Source organism: Microcebus murinus, chromosome 8 (assembly GCF_040939455.1).
Source record: "Microcebus murinus isolate Inina chromosome 8, M.murinus_Inina_mat1.0, whole genome shotgun sequence".
In the NCBI taxonomy this organism is placed as follows: Eukaryota; Metazoa; Chordata; class Mammalia; order Primates; family Cheirogaleidae; genus Microcebus; species Microcebus murinus.
In genome coordinates this window covers 76,723,427-76,734,328 of record NC_134111.1, presented here as the reverse complement: position 1 = coordinate 76,734,328, position 10,902 = coordinate 76,723,427, and the positions used below count along the sequence as shown (strand labels likewise).

Here is a 10,902-nt window from a genome sequence, read left to right as displayed (position 1 = left end):
TCAACCAAAGCCCTTCACTCTTGCCTTTAAACATACCTCTCTTGCCATTTTGGAATGAAAGAGAGGCCTCAACAATCTTAAATTGGTTCTTCTGGGATTTCAAGTCATAGGTCCTCATTCTAAACCTCTGTGCCTCATAAAATGAAAACTTATCTCTCTTCTACCCAGAAAGTTTTCAAGACTGAAAACAAATTCACAGCCGAGCATAGTTTCCAAGTATCTTGTCTATAATATGTCAAACACATGGTATCTGGAAATACATAAGCAACTAACTGAATTTTTCTTTTTGTTTAGACATGTGACTTTAGACTTGTGTATCATCCTATGAATCGATTCTACATGAGAATGGATTCAAAAATACACATTCCTAAACCAACCAAAAGTAGCACCCTTGACATTTGTTAAGATGCTGACATTCACTACACCATAATGACATACAATTTCCTTCTTAAAATGTGTCCTTTGCATCGGTTGTTCAGAAGTACTTCTTCACAAGTCTAAGAACTATAATAAATACTATGAAACAATAGGAAAATTTCATGTGTATGTGCCTTTTTCTGGGAAGAAATTTCATGACTTTTAAAAGACTCCCAAAACAGCCCATGCTCCATCAAAAGGATACAAACACTTGCATTTGGTGGTGGCTCAGATATATTATATGAACAAACCCACAGTATATACCCTGCATGAAAAAAAAATGTGGCAGGATTCATGAAACGTTGTCAGTAAATGAAACCAAGTGACATGCCAAAACCTCTATTTTCTTATGAAGAACAAGACATTTCTCAAACCTGTGTGAGACACAAACAGGGCAGCAGCTTGGTGGACAATGATTTCTCCAGAAACCATGTCTGTGCTTTTCCTCCTCCTTCCAACAAAAGACTGCTTCCCGTTGGCACTTGATCCAAGCTGAGCAAGTCAGAATAATTCCCTGAGATTTTTTTAGGCTGAAGCTAAGAGAATGATACTCTTTTTTTCCTCTTTGGTCACTCTCTTGAAATGATGTGAGCCCAACAGGAAGGGCAACTTACTACCCAGCATGTCTAATCTTGTGGAGAAGGGAGGAGAGAATGGAGCTTACATCCAGAGAGCAAGAGGCTGAGAGAGTCTGATGGAATGTGGGGGTCTAGTTGCATTGCCCCCTCCCTATCCCAGACACATGAGCTACTAAATCCCCTTTATCTACTTAAGCTAGTTCAAGTCATGTTTCTGTCACTTGCAACCTAAAGAGTCCTGATCTCTTTATTTTCAGCATTGGCTCCAGCGTTTATCTTTATTTTCAGGTCACCTCTCAATAAGGAACAAAGGTTTTTATCTTATCACAACAATTACTGTAGAAGTCACCTTACAAGTGAAGACATCTTCCTTGACATGCTCCTAGCACAGCTCACTCTCTAAATGACTTGCCTGCACAGACAAACTTCATAGGAAGAAAAGTTTCATGTTCATATCTAAAAACAATTGCAAATTACCACAAGTTGTGGGCCTTGATAGCTCTCAACAAGTTGGGGGGAAAAAAAGACCATGTAAAGCAAAATGATTAAGAATATGGCTCTGGGTGAGACGCAAAAAGCAGTATCTCACACCTGTCATTCCAGCACTTTGGGAGGTTGAGGTGGGAGAATCACTTGAGACCAGGAGTTCAAGGCCAGCCTGGGCAACATAGCAAGACCTCATCTCTACAAAAAATGTAAAATTTAGCCAGATATGGTAGTTCACACCTGTAGTCCCAGCTATTCAGGAGGCTAAGTTAGGAGGATCACTTGAGCCCAGGAGTTCAAGGATACAGTGAGCTATGATCATGCCACTGCACTCCAGCCTGGGCGACAGAGCAAGATCCTGTCTCAAAGGAGAAAAAAAAATATGGTCTGGTTCTGGAAATAAATTTGCTTGGTTTTAATCTTTGGTCCACACTTGGACAAGTCACTTAAATTCTCTAAGTCTCAATTTCAGTTTCCTTGCCTGTAAGATGAGTAAAATAATCATAAAGTCAATTACAAACAAGAGTTGTGAAGATTGGGTAAAACTGCTTATATAACATACATGCCATAGTGCTTGACATATAAGCATTGTCTAAATGTTGGCCATAATTATTGTTAATAATATTAGCAAATGTTAGCTCCTTAAATGCCAATATATAAAAGCTGAACATACATTCAAGGCATTCAAAAGGAATCTAGAGCTTTGCGCAGTGGCAGTATCGTAGCCAATGAGGTTTATCCGAGGCGCGATTATTGCTAATTGAAAACTTTTCCCAATACCCCGCCATGACGACTTGAAATATAGTCGGCATTGGCAATTTTTGACAGTCTCTACGGAGACTGAACAAAAAAAAAGAAAAAAAAAATACAAAAGGAATCTAGAGGTACGGAATGCAAAATGGAGGGAGACCCAACAGGCACTCCGGCTGTTGTCTTTTGACAGCACCCCCTCCAGGCTTATAAGACTATAGAAAGCTCTAATGTGGTCTTGCAAAGCATTAGTCACCAAGTCAAGTCTCTTGATGCTCAATTCTATACCCTTTCCACTTAGCCATGCTTTGTTTCATTGCATTGTTGTTGATTTGGGATATAGCTGTTTTAGCCATTTTAAAATTCTTTGACCCTCCTCCCATCTTGAGGTAGAATCTAATTCTCTTCCCCTTGAATAAGGGCTGGTCTTAGGGACTCACTTCTAACTTCAAAAGCAAACAGCTTCTCCCTTGCTCTTTTAAGGGACCCTTGCCCTTAGAACCCCAGCTGCCATGCAGTTAGGAAGCCCAGGCTACATGGAGAGGCTCTTGCAGGCTACCAGCTTCCAGCTAACAGCCTCCCCGAAATCCTAGCTGGCAGCCAACATTAGTTGGCAGAAGCTTTCAAGATGGCTCCAGAGACCCCGTGTGAGGATCACCAAGCTGAGCCCTGTCAACTCTAAACTCTAAGGGATCATAATAAAAATGTTGTTGTTGTTTTGTGCAATTAAGTTCAAAATGGTTTTCTACATATTAGTAGATATGATGAAATGGGAGCAGGGCTACAGTAGAAGTAGAAAGCTCCTACGCCTTTGGGCACTATTTTTAGGTGTAGACCGCAACCCCTACATAACTAATTGAAGGGATGGAAAATGAAATGGAAATGCTGATAAAAGTCCTGCTGGCTTTAGAGATGGTGAAATAACATGTAAAATAATGATTATTTTCAAATCTGGTGCTATCTACTCCTCAAAAAACCCAGGTGACTGTGCCTAAGCATAGATTTGTCTTCCAGAACCGTTTTCCATTCTGAGCTCTGCCCATGTGTAAAAGGAATATAGTGCCAGCTGTCATGATTTGTTTTTGTACCTCTGTGCATTTTGCATCAAGAGAAGAATAGAAGATCTTGCTTTGCAGAAAACAAATCCCCCGTAGTCCATTCCTTTCCATCCAGTGCACACTGCAGCAAACACATCAAGAGTAGCTGGTCAAAATGATCTTTTCCCAACCTCAGAGAAGAATGAGTGCTCTGTACACACGCGCACGTGTGTGTGTGTGTAGAAGACCAGGACTCTTCAGGCTGAGATCTGCTCCACCCACCCCCACTCACCCACCTTCCCCAACACTACCACCCACCTCATTCCTCAAGGGTCTTTCACCATCCATTATTTTCTATTTCTTTTCAATTTCAACTTTCATTTCTCTCTTTGTACTGGATCCTCTCTTTTCTAAACACATAAACAGCTTAAATCTTAGCCTTCTAACAACAACAGCAAAACTCCTGTACCTTATCATTTTTCTCTTGCTCTCCAATCAACAAACATTTGAGAGCCAACCGCAGCCCAGTTACTATGTAGTGTGCTGGACTTTGGAGAGACCTTCAAGGAGCTCCCAGACCAATAGAGGAAACTGGATACCAGGAAGCTTCTCTTCGCAAGGAAACTTCTTGCCACAAGTTCTACTCTCTTGGCCTGTTCTTCACCGTCTGATCACAACTGTCCCTCCTAAGACCTCACTTCCAGCCCCACTATCCCACCATAACTAGTCTTGCCAAGATCTCTAGTTGCAAAATCCAAAGGGCTGCTCCTTCCTCATCTACTTACCTAATGGACACTGTTAACCATAAATTCAGACTTAGAATTTTCTTCCCCTTCCAGGTAAATGTGATCCTTTCTCTTTATATTGAACAGTTTTTATAAAATCATAAATGGTCAACAAATTGAAAAAACACACAAAAAGAAAAGAAATAATTTCTTTTAAAATGGTCAATAGCCAAGAGTTTGGGGAGAGGGAGGGATGAACAGATGGAGCACAGGGAATTTTTAGGGCAATGAAACTCTTCTGTATGATACTATAATGGTGTATACATGTCTCTACACATTTGTCAAAACCCATGGAATCTACAACACCAGGAGTGGACCTTAATGTGAACTATGAACTTTGGTTGATAATGATATGTCAATTATGGTTCACTGATTGGAACAAAAGCACCACTCTGGTGAGAGTGTTGATAGTGAGGGAGGCTGTTGCAGGTGGAGGGAATATATGGGAACTCTTATACTTTCTGTTCTATTTTACAGTGAAACTAAAACTGCTCTGAAATTAAGTCTATTAATTTTTTTAAAAGGTCAAATAGAAGCAATTTCTTATGGTTTGACTTAACAGTTCTTCTGCTTCCCTCCTGTCCAGCAGCTCCTTCTACGTCTCCTCGGGTTTAGCTCTCTGTCCTTTCCCCAGCTGTTGGTGTTCTCCAGGGTCCTATGTTTTCTTCTCACTGTAAACGTGTCCCACAGGAAAAAGGCTTCTGTCCTTAGGCTCCTGCTTGTCAGGCTCCAGGAGATGCTTTTCCACATCTCTTATCCCATGACCTCAAAATAATGGGTCGCTGCCTCCAGATGCCAGGAAAGTCACAGATTGTGCCTCTATCAATTTCAGACACAGACACTGCTTACAAGGTTAGGGAGGATTGAGTGGCAAAAACTTTTCAGCAAGGAAAAAGGATAACTAACCCTTCAAATTCTTCCTCTAAAATAGCATGAATGCAATAGATTCTTGTATAAGATTTTACTTCTCACTACTGCTAAACATTCTTTTCCTGACTTCGCTTTGAGTTCCAATTTGTGGTTCCAATCTGAGGTGTTCACAAATTAGTACAGTATTTGCAACAGTTCCACATGATATTTTGGAACATTTTGCAATATTATATAATTTAAAGGACTCCAAAATTTGTATATGTGTAAGCCTAGACAAAACATATGTAAAAATGGATGCCAATTCTTCACTGTTGTAGGTTAGATTTCCTGGAAACATACTCTTAGACTCTGAAATTTATTAAAGTTTTTACAGAAAAAAAAGTATTCAGTGAGGCAGTGGGGAGGGACAGTGAGTGAAACAGGATTGAGCAGAGGGAGAAATTGAACTGTGATGCATTTGCAGTTAAAACAGAAACCGCAGTCAGTACTATTTGAAGCTCTGGAGCAGATATGGATGGCTCTTCAGAATGATACCAATGGGGTCATCTCCAAATTGACCAGACGTTGGTCAAGGGCTATTGCCAGGGAGAAGGTATAACCTTGGGTTAGGCAGCTCCCATCAGCAGCGGACAATCCTGGGAGAGGGACTCACTTGTGAGCCATCAGAAACAAACACTCCAGCAGCTGCTGGAATGAGTACATTGGTCCTACAATAACCTAGACATCTTAGTATCCATCATATTTCCATGGGCAACTAAATGGACATTATATGATATAATTGCAAATAGTTTGGTTTTATATAATAGTGATACAATTTATTTAAATCTTCAAAAAATTAAAACAATTTTAGTTTTTTTAATGACGTTTTTTAATTGTCAAAGGAACGCCTATGAGAATGGTACTAACGTGGTTGGAAAGAAAGATGTATATAAGTCAAAATTTTGACCAAAACTACAGAAGCCACATATGATTCATTGTTTGTATTTGGCACTAGGAGACATTACTTCAAATATGCTGATGTCAAAATAGTGATGACATTCTTTGAAAAAGTTCAAAGATTATACACAATATTGCATGGATCTGCCAAAAGATGGAAATCTTTATGGAAACACATATCAAATTTGACCTTACAATTGTTTTTAAATACATGATGGTGTTATGGTCTGCATGTTTGTGTTCCACCAAATTCATACGTTGAAACCCTAACCCCCAATGGGATGGTATTAAGTGATGGGGCTTTAGCAGGTAATGAGGTCATGAGGGTGATGCCCTCATGATGAGATTAGTACTTTTATAAGAAGAAACTCAAGAGAGCTTGCTTCCTGTCTGTTCTCTACCATGTGAGAGGGCACAGTAAGAAGATGACCATATGCAAATCAAGAAGCAGGCCCTCACCAAGATGCTAGATCTTGGACATCTCAGCCTTCAGAACTGTGAGAAATCTTTGTTGTTTAAGCCACCAGTATATGGTAATTACTTATGGCAGTCTGAACTGGCTAAGATAGATGAGAAGGCCAGCTAAATATTATTAAAGCAATCAGATTTAACTTAGATAAGATATAGAATACATTAGAAGAGGTAAGTGAAAGAAGATCCTTAACAGAAGAAGATCCTTAAACAGCAAATTGTGGTCTTTGTCAGAAAATGAAATTACTTCTATATTAGTTCTAGCTACAGTTATTTGATATGAGTTGTTACTTGCTACTTATTACAAAAAAACCCAAATCTAAATGTGGATATTTTATTTTTAAAAGAAATTTAAATTAATTTTTTACTTTAGAGTAAATGAGTTTTCTGTACAAAAAGAAACTACCTGTGAAAAATGCAACAAAAATATCATTGATATCCGTCTTCATTTTGTTGCTCACCCAGTCATCTCAGCCCATTAACAGAAGATCTAGACAAGTGTGATAAGAACTAAGTTCAGTTGCCATTGATATTTTGCCAAATTTCAGTTTACTTTGCACATATTTTTCTATTTTGTCATTATGAAGGTATAATTGTCAAGGTAGAGGAATAGTATCTATTAACACTTTGTTGTCTTGATTGGTGGTGTTTAGATATTTAGTGGGTCTCCACTGAATGTACTTTATCCTAAGCTCCATAAAGATTAGGGGTGGGCCTGAACATCACTTCCACTTCAAAACGGAGCTTTTAAGCTGGTGGGGGAGAGAGACATTAACACACAAGCTCACAAGTACATATGTAATTACATATTGTGGTAGGTGCTACAAAAGAAGCATACAGGCATATGTGATATAAAACAGCATGAATTAAATTTCGACTGGGGGTGGGGGATGGGAGGGAAACAGATGAACAGGCAAGGCTTCTCTACACCCAGACCTGCTGACCTGTACCCCTAGTCCTTTCCATGAGGTAAGGAAACTGATCTGTTTTCTCACCATTCTATACCTAGCATGCAGCTCTTAGAAGACATTCAATAAATACTTATTAAATGAATGAATGAGAAATGAATAAACCATATGTTGATAGCTGACTCACACATCTGTCTTCCTAGCCTCTGCTCACTCCTGAGCACTACAATTCTGTGTCCAGTTGCTTCATAAGGCATCTCTACCTGGATTCCCAAAAGCATGTCATGAAATTCAACGTTTCCAAAGTGACTTTTGCTATTTTCCCCCACCCCCATTGAAATTACTTTCTCCTCCCGCAGCCATATCTCAGAGAGTATAGTAATTACCACCTGCCGTAGCACAGGTCAGAACCTGGGGAGTAACCTTCTCCTTTCCTCTAACTTTGAGTCAGCCACCAGTCCTCACCTTTCTATCCGCTAAGTACTTTCCACTAACCCATCCCTACAGCCTGCATTCTTGCTTGACTTACCGCAGCAGCTGTCAAACCACCCTTTATGTGCTAGCAAAATAACCCTTTCAAAATCTAATCAGGTCCCTCTTATGCTTAAAACGCTTCCAAAATATTGGAAGGATGGGAGTTAGTAGAAATGAGCTAAATTCTTCGTCTTTCATAGTGGAGAGTCCTGTTAACTTTGATAAAGAAATAGGAATATAAACTTTTCAAGAGTTATGGAGGTAAATAGAAAACTGCTAAAAAAAAAAATGGTAACCTCTGAATAGAACTGAGGGTAAGAGATAAGGAAAAGGAAGATGTTTAATTTTCATTTTGTAGCTTTCTGTAATGTAAGAGTATTGTAGATTATAAATAATAATTTAAAATGCAGATTTAAAAATACATTGTTTATTAGCTTTCTGGTACCCTTAGGATAAACTCCAAATTCCTTAGCATGAACAGTTTGTCTTAATATGAGGATCAGTCCATGCAGCTGGCCTCATCTCCTACCCTCTCGCACGCTTAACCTACTCCCCAGCCACACTAAATTCACAGGTTGACTCCTAAAAGGCACCATGCTTGTGTTTTTTCACAAGTTGGTAACAACCTGAAACGTAATTCCCCCCTTTGTCACTTGGCTGAGTCTCCTTTGGCCTGTAAGATTTAGTTGCTGTAATCTACTCCACGAATACTTTCCTGCGCCTCCCCCACTCCTCCCATGGGCTAGGTGGTGCCCCACCTTTGAGCTCCACTAATTCCCTACGCATAGCTCTATCATAGAGCGGAAAACCATGTGAAAAATATTATATCTCCCATAGCCTGGGAGCTTGCTGAGAATACAATCTATCTCTAACTCCTGTGTCAAGTTCAGTGCCTGGCACAGAGTGAGTACTTAATAAATGATGAATGAACAACGAAACAAGTTTACATCTACTCATCTCTAAAATGAAAGAGTTACAAGCAAAGAAATAGTTTCCTGGAAGTAGTCCTACATTAAAAAGCCAACAATACAACTAAAAAAGAAAAATGGGCCAAGAATATGAGCAGATAGTTCACAGAAAAAGGAATACAAATGACTCTCATAAGAAATGAAAAGATGATGAATCCGATTCATAAAAAATGAAATGCAAATTAACTCAATGATGAGATACCATTTAAAACTATTAATTGGCAAAGATCAAAAGTGTCGATAACACTGTGCTAATGAGAATAATTAGGGTAAAAGGCACTCTCATATGTGACTGATGGAATTATATATCAGTATAACCTCTGTGCAAAGCAAATTGGCAATGTTTCTAAAAATTAAAAATGCAAGTAGTCCTTCTCAAAAAATTCTACTTACCACAAGTTTGAAAAGCAGTGTATATAATAATATTCATTCCAGTCCAGGGCCAAATTTAGAATTCCAGCCCAGCATAGTCCTTCACCTCTGAACATGAATTGTGTATCACTTAATTGGAGCTTAGTATACACTACCTTTACGACCAGTTATTTCCCAAACCAGACAGAAATTTCTGAGATCAGGACTATGTCAAACCACTTTCTGTCCTTCTCAGGACCCATCACTAGACTGCAAATATGTGTAGTCAGTTTATGTCCTTTTCACAGGACACAGCAAGAAATCCTCAAGCCATTCTAGAAGTTAGTGTCATCCCAGGACCCCCAAAGAAGATCCCTGTTTCCTAAGGCACCACTGCCGGAAGCAAAGAGGCTAAAAGGATGAGGATCTAAGCCCAGTACATTTGCCTTGGTCTTCTGATAAGATTTCATTAGAAGAAAATTTTAAATATGAGTATATTTTGAATTTTTAAATGTAACATATTAAAAAAAACACTTTACAAGTATAAAGACCTATCTCTCCTCTAGGACCCTGAAGTTTAGACCAGCATTAAGGAACACAGGAGTAGAAAGAGATTGCCTAGCTAAAAGAATTTTGGAAGATTGTACTGGTGTGTGGCATATTACACCACCAAAAAGCACATGCCAATGTTCCCATTTTTCACATACACAGTTTAAGTCAAAATACAACTATAATTCCCCAGGCTTATTCCAGGAGGTGTTCCTTCTCATCAATTCATGTGACAAAAGGAAGAGAAGGAGAAAGTCTTAATGATGTCTTGAGGAGGTCCTTGTCTCTTCTTCTATTCTGTGACTTGTAACACTCCCAATACACAATATGTTCAAAGAAGCAAGTTGCTCAAATTTCATGTGTTAGCAGATATGAATAGTGTCCTGAATGTGACAATAACATTTAGTTATTCAAGGTTACCAGAGACTGATATTTGAGCATGGCAATAGGATAAGATACTATTGAGTCAAGTTCTTTCTATCCCTAAATAATATAATCTGTGAGTATTTATACACATCAGTAAACATGAAGAGTGCTAGAATGCTTTAAGCTTCATGCAATAGCAAATCTAAATCAAAATGGCTTAAATAACAAAGTTATTTATTATCTCACATGACAAGAAGTGGAAAGAAGAATGGTTTCAGGGTTGGTTCAATCTGCAGCTCAACAATGTCATCAAGATCCAGGTTCGTTCTTTCTGCTCTGCCTGCCTCTCTCCTTTCATGGTCCTAAGGTGGTTGTTTCAGGTGCTGCTTGCAGACACAATATTCTACAGCAGAAAAGAGAATATTTATTTCCAAACATCTTTTTAAGAATAAGGAAAACTTTTCCAGTGTTTCTCTGAGCACACCATGAAGCTATTGGTCAGAATTTTGTCAAAAATTGCCTAAACTAATCACTGATGAGAAGGCTAGGACTATTCTGGCTTAAACCAATCATTACTCCCTGGGGAACTCCCCATAAGCACATGGAGGGGTAAATACCTGAACACAATTAGAGTTCTGTTTGTAGCCAAGGAAAGGTACAATTAAGTAATGTCTTAAAATGCATATTAATGGACACATTAAAACAACTTAAGAAATTGTAAATTTCCCAATTCTTTTTATAATACCTAGTTCACCTAATTTGTCAAAAACCAAAATAGCTTGCAGATATTTATCAAATGAAAGAGTCATTCATTTATTCATCCATTTATTCCTTCAGTCAAGATATTCTGAGTACCCATCATATTCAAGATACAGTTTACTATAAAGAATTTAACAATGTATGAGTTGATTTCATCAAAAAGTTTATTATTTGGAAAATGCCAAACATTAAAAAAA

The 10,902-nt window shown here is 38.5% G+C and overlaps 1 non-coding gene across 1 annotated transcript; it reads left to right on the top strand.

Moving 5' to 3' along the window:
• The first annotated feature begins 2,180 nt into the window (after window positions 1-2,180).
• On the top strand, window positions 2,181-2,321 carry LOC142872784 (U4 spliceosomal RNA). Its single transcript, XR_012920878.1, has one exon. It is a non-coding gene; the product is annotated as a U4 spliceosomal RNA (small nuclear RNA).
• Window positions 2,322-10,902: the final 8,581 nt, after the last annotated feature.